The following is a 6,402-nucleotide window of genomic DNA, read 5'->3' on the forward strand; positions in this document are numbered from 1 at the left end:
GAGGCAGAGGTTGCAGTGAGCCAAGATTGCACCACTGCACTCCAGCCTGGGCAACAGAGCAAGACTCCATCTAAAAAAAAAAAAAATCAGCAGAACTATGACAATTAAATGCATTACCAGGTGCGTACTGCTTTATTCCAACTCCCCTTCATTTAGGTGATCATTGTTCTGATCCTAGGAATGTATTTTCAAGATTTCAGCTCTCTCTGCTTACATTTTCCCATAATCCTTTCCCAAACATTGGCTTTTAGGAAGCTGACCCGTGGCAGTCCCAAGTGGTCCAGGTTGTTTTGTCTTCTCTCATTTACCAACCCATAACCCTAAGGTTCATCACTTTATGTATGTTAATGTTGGACAGAATGTTCAGTATTTTAGTCTAGAGCAGTGGTTCTCATCTGAGGGCCATTTTGCCGCCTGGGGCACAATGTCTGGAAACATTTGTAATTGCCATGACTGGAGAATGCTACTAGTGCGTAGTGGGTTGTGGCCAGAGATGCTGCTAAACATCCTACAGTGCACAGGACAGCCCACATGACAAAGAATTATTCTGGTCTAGATGTCAGTAGTGCCAAAATTGAGAAACTCTGGTCTGGGGAAGTATATGATATCAGAGTGATGTAATGCTGCATTGTTTTATGTTTGTAATTGTCTTACCATAGTCAAATGAAACATTATTTACCATTATCTCCCACACTAACTGTCAGTAGCAACCTTTCTTATACTGGGGTTCTTCATCTTTGATTGGCATGTACTGAAGCTGTTGCCTTTCCTTGTGGCTGGCATGAAGCAGCTTAGGACTTCTTTAGATAGCTTCTAGCACAGGTGTTGGATGTAGCGTAAAGGGGGAGGAATACAGTTGCTAAGCCTTTGGACAAAATCATCACCCCAAATAGAAACCCCATACTCATTAAGCATGCGGTTAAGCAAACCTGTTTCCTCCTTCTCTAATTCCCTGGCAATCATAAATCTACCTTCTTTTTCTCTCTGGACAATTCATATAAATGCAATTATGTGGTCTTATAACTGACTTCTTCCAGCTAGGCGCGGTGGCTCATGCCCGTAATCCTAGCATTTTCAGAGGCCGAGGCAGGCGGATCACCTGAGGTCAGGAGTTCGAGACCAGACTGGCCAACATGGGGAAACCCCGTCTCTATTAAAAATACAAAAATTAGCCAGTCGTGGTGGTGGGTGCCTGTAATCCCAGCTACTCAGGAGGCTGAGGCAGGAGAATTGCTTGAACTTGGGAGGCGGAGGTTGCAGTGAGCCCAGATTGTGCTGTTGTACTTCAGCCTGGGTGACAGAGAGAGACTTTGTCTCAAACAAACAAACTGACTTCTTCTACTTAACATGATGTTGTTAAGGTTCATCCATGATGTAGGACCAGTACTTCATTCCTTTTTATGACTGAATAAATGGTCTGTCATATGGATATGTCACATTTGTGTATCCATTCAGCAGTTGGTAAACATTTGAGTTTACACCTTTGGAGTATTACAAATAGTGTTGCTTTGAACATTTTTGGGTGCACATGTTTTAATTTCTCTTGGACATTCACCTAGCAGTGGAATTGTGGGTCATATGAATTGTCTTTTCACTCTTTATAGTGTTCTTTGAAGCACAAAGGTTTTTAATTTTGATGAAGTCCAATTTCTTTAATATTTCTTTCGGTGCTGGGCGTGGTGGCGGGCACCTGTAGTCCCAGCTACTCGGGAGGCTGAGGCAGGAGAATGGCGTGAACCTGGGAGGCAAAGCTTGCAGTGAGCCGAATTGCGCCACTGCACTCCAGCCTGGGTGACAGAGCGAGACTTCGTCTCAAAAAAAAAAAAAAAAAAAGAAGAAGAAGAAGAAAAGAAAGGTTGAAAACTTGCCAGGCGTCGGTATTGCCTGCTCCTTAAAATCGAAGTAAGGGCCAAGTGTGATGGCTTACCACCTGGCTGTAATCCAGCACTTTGGGAGGCCGAGGCAGTTGGATCACTTGAAGCCAGGAGTTCGAGACCAGCCTGGCCAACATGGTAAAACCCCATCTTTACTAAAAATACAAAAATTAGCCGGGTGTGATGGCACATGCCTGTAATTCCAGGTACTTGGGAGGTTGAGGCAGGAAAATCGCTTGAACCTGGGAGGTGAAGGTTGTAGTGAACCAAGATTGTGCCACTGCCCTGCACCCTGGGCAACACAGTGAGATCCTGTCTTTAAAATAAAAAAATAAATAAATCTGGCCAGTTGTGGTGGCCCATTCCTGTAATCCCAGCACTTTGGGAGGCTGAGATGGGCAGATCACCTGAGGTCAGGAGTTCGAGACCAGGCTGGCCAATATGGTGAAACCCCATCTCTACTCAAAATACAAAAATTAACCGGGTGTGGTGGGCGCATGCCTGTAATCCCAGCTGCTTGGGAGGCTGAGAGGCAGGAGAATCGCTTAAACCTGGGAGGTGGAGGTTGCAGTGAGCCAAGATCATGCCACTGCACTCTAGCCTGGGCAACAGAGCGAGACTCCATCTCAAATAAAATAAAATAAAATAAATAAATAAATAAATAAATATCTAGGTAAGATTTGCTCAACCCTTAAGATACCATTTCACAGCCTGTGGAAAGCCAGCAGACTAGCTTACTCATTTGGCAGGTATTTACTGAGTATCTATGATGTGCCAGACACTGTTCTCCAAGCTGGCAATTTTTTTTTTTTGTAAGAGACAGGGTCTCATTCTGTCTGCAAGGCTGGAGTGTAATGGCGTCCTCACAGCTCACTGCAGCCTCAACCTCCTGGGCTCAGGCAGTTCTCCCACCTCAGCCGCCCAAATAGCTGGAACTACAGGTGTGCACCACTATGCCTGGCTATTGTTTTTTTCTTTTTACTTTTAGCAAAACAAAAAAGTGCACATTATGTGGTACAGTGGAGTAGTTTCTTCTAGGTATTCAAGGTAACTTGGTGCTTCTCCCATTACTTTTATTTTCATTTTTTGTGGAGACAGGGTCTCACCTTGTTGCCCAGGCTGGTCTCAAACTCCTGGGCTCCATCAGTCCTCCCGCCATGACGTCCCAAACTACTGGGATTACAGGCATAAGCCACTGTACCTGGCCTGAAAGCTCTAGGTCATAAACCTGTTCTTTGATCTCTATCATGGTGTGGATTGAAATATAAGAAAGGTTGGACGAGGAGACTCATGCCTGTAATCCCAGCATTTTGGGAAGCTGCGGTGAGAGGATTCCTTGAAGCCAGGAGTCCCAAGACCAGCCTGGGCAACATAGTGAAACCCCGTCTCTACAAAAAATAAAAATAAACGAGAGAAGCACCAAGCTACCTTGAATACCTAGAATAAATTATCCAATTGTACCACATAATGTGCCACATAGTAAACAAGTAATGCATTTTATGTAAATTGTTTTGTCGGACCCACCCACCAGTGGCATTTCACTCTGGCTGTGCCTCCTGACAATTACCATCTTAGCCTGTGGCCATCCAATTAAATTGTCTTCCCCCTTCTCTCAACCCTCTCCTCTTCTACCCCCTCTAGCCTTAGAAATGAGTTGGCCTAACTCGGAACTCTCTCTGGTAGAGAGTGATCTAGTTCTCTCCAGCCGTTGTTGCCAAACTCAGCTTAAGGCCAATCTTGATCTTTCCAGGACCCATCAGGGTGCTCATCTGAATATAAGTGGCTTCCAATCTTTTGTTACCTGGAACAGCCTCCACCTTCTTTTTTTGGTTTTTGTTTTTGAGACAGAGTCTCACTGTATTGCCCAGGCTAGATTGCAGCGGTGCCATCATGGCTTACTGTAGCCTCCCACCTCAGCCTCCTGAGTAGCTGGGACTACAGGCACGTGTCACTCTGCCTGGCTACCTTTTATATTTTTTGTAGAGAGGAGGTCTCACCATGTTCCCCATGACTAGTCTCAAACTCCTGAGCTCAAACCATCCGCCTGCCTCAGTCTCCCGAAGTGCTGGGACTACAGGTGTGTGCCACTGTACCCGGCCTTCACCCTCTTTTTTTTTGAGACGGAGTCTCGCTCTGTCGCCCAGGCTGGAGTGCAGTGGCGCAATCTCGGCTCACTGCAAGCTCCGCCTCCTGGGTTCATGCCATTCTCCTGCCTCAGCCTCCTGAGTAGCTGGGACTACAGGTGCCTGCCACCACACCCGGCTAATGTTTTTGTATTTTTAGTAGAGATGGAGTTTCACTGTGTTAGCCAGGATGGTCTTGATCTCCTGACCTCGGGATCCACCTGCCGTCGCCTCCCAAAGTGTTAGGATTACAGGCGTGAGCCACCGCGCCCGGCCTCGCCTTCACCTTCTTAAGAAGGCAGTTGTAGTTATTAGGAGAAAGATTTTCCCTTCAACAATTTTTTTTTTTTTTTTTTAAACTTTCCTCTTCAAGGTGCTCCATGTCTGGGGCCTGAAGCCAAATTCTGCAGAGTGAGAGGCTACAGTGTACAGTCTGGGGCATTCTGCATTCCTTTGTAGTGATCAGCTCCAGTGGGACATAAAGCAGAACCTGTGGAAGGCTTTGGTTAGAATGCAGCTTCTTCAGAGTGCTTTCGGAGACGCACTCCAAAGTATGCTTTATAGAACAGTCATTCCTTGGTCTATCAATAGGTGTTGTGTTTAAAAAAAAAAAAAAAAAAAGCAAAAAGTTATTGACTAAAATTTGTGAAAAGCTTGGTCAACAAGCTTAAATAGGCTTCCTAATTACGAGATTTCACCACATCTTTAATATACTCGGGTGAATTGGGAACATTCAGGGGAGTAGTGTTGTAAACAGTGTTCACCAGATTGATTTGCAATTTCCCTGTCTGCCTTTTTACATGGACCGTCTCTTCAGATTGATATTTCACAAAATATAGATATGTACTGTAACCTTATAAACCTTACTTTCTTCCAATGCCATTATTTTGGGTGAGATATTTCTACCATTGCCATAGAAATTGTTTTTTCTAAAAAGGCAGCTTAGGCCGGGTGCAGTGGCTCTTGCCTGTAATCTTAGCACTTCAGGAGGCTGAGGCAGGAGGATTGCTTGAGCCCAGGAGTCTGAGACCAGCCTGGGCAACACAGGGAGACCGGGAGACTCTGTCTCTAATTTAAAAAAAAAAAAAGGCAGCTGGCAGTGATCCCCAGCCTTTTTGGGACCAGGGGCCAGTTTTTTTTTTTTTTTTTTTTTTTTTTTGAGACGGAGTCTGGCTCTGTCACCCAGGCTGGAGTGCAGTGGCCGGATCTCAGCTCACTGCAAGCTCCGCCTCCCGGGTTCCCTCCATTCTCCTGCCTCAGCCTCCCGAGTAGCTGGGACTACAGGCGCCCGCCACCTCGCCCGGCTAGTTTTTTGTATTTTTTAGTAGAGACGGGGTTTCACCGTGTTAGTCAGGATGGTCTCGATCTCCTGACCTCGTGATCCGCCCGTCTCGGCCTCCCAAAGTGCTGGGATTACAGGCTTGAGCCACTGCGCCCGGCCCAGGGGCCAGTTTTATGGAAAATAATTTTTCTCCTGGGGGTAGGTGGGATAGTTTCAGGATGAAACTGTTCTACCTCAAAGCAGCAGGCATTAGATTCTCATAAGGAGCACTCAATGTAGATCCCTCACATGCACAGTTCACAATAGGGTTTGTGTTCCTGTGAGAATCTGGTGCTACCACTGATCTGACAGGAGGCGGTGCTCAGGTGATAATGCTCACTTGCACTCTGTTCACTCCTGCTGTGTAACCCGGTTCCTAACTGGCCACAGACTGGTACTGGTCTGCAACCCAGAGGTTGGGGATCCCAGGGGTCCTAAAGTGGTCTTTTGCAGGTCAGGTTAAGGTAAGAGCCTGGTCGGTATCTGAACACAAAGATGGTTTATCTTCTTTAAATACTCTCTGTTCTGATGTAATCTATGGAGTTACAAAGCAGAATAACGATTACCTTTTGGGGAGGGGAGCAGGTAAAGACAAAAGGAGCATAAGGGAAGCTTCCGGGTATTGGTAATAATCAGTTTCTTCATCTGGAGGCTGGATAGAGTCTTCCCTTGGTGAAAAATTTATGCCGAATGCTTTTGATTTGTGTACTTTTCTGTTTGTTATACTTCAATAAAGTTTGCTTTAAAAATATCCTTTGGGCCGGGCATGGTGGCTCATGTCTGTAATCCTAGCACTTTGGGAGACTGAGGTAGGTGGATCACAAGATCAAGAGATCGAGACCATCCTGGCCAACATGATGAAACCCGTTTCTACTAAAATTACAAAAATTACCTGGGCGTGGTGGTGCATGCCTATAGTTCCAGCTACTCTGGAGGCTGAGGCAGGAGAATTGCTTGAACCTGGGAGGCAGAGGTTGCAGTGAGCCGAGATTGTGCCACTGCACTCCAGCCTCATGACAGAGCGAGACTCCGTCTGAGAAAAAAAAAAAAAGAAAGTCTTTTTTTTTTTTTTTTTTTTTTTTTA

The 6,402-nt window shown here is 45.7% G+C and overlaps 1 protein-coding gene across 1 annotated transcript in view; it reads left to right on the forward strand.

Moving 5' to 3' along the window:
• CHP1 (calcineurin like EF-hand protein 1) overlaps positions 1-6,402 on the forward strand; it is a 49,814-nt gene that overhangs the window by 13,843 nt on the left and 29,569 nt on the right. The gene's annotated exons all lie outside the window — the stretch shown is intronic.

Source organism: Theropithecus gelada, chromosome 7a (assembly GCF_003255815.1).
Source record: "Theropithecus gelada isolate Dixy chromosome 7a, Tgel_1.0, whole genome shotgun sequence".
Classification (NCBI taxonomy): domain Eukaryota; kingdom Metazoa; phylum Chordata; class Mammalia; order Primates; family Cercopithecidae; genus Theropithecus; species Theropithecus gelada.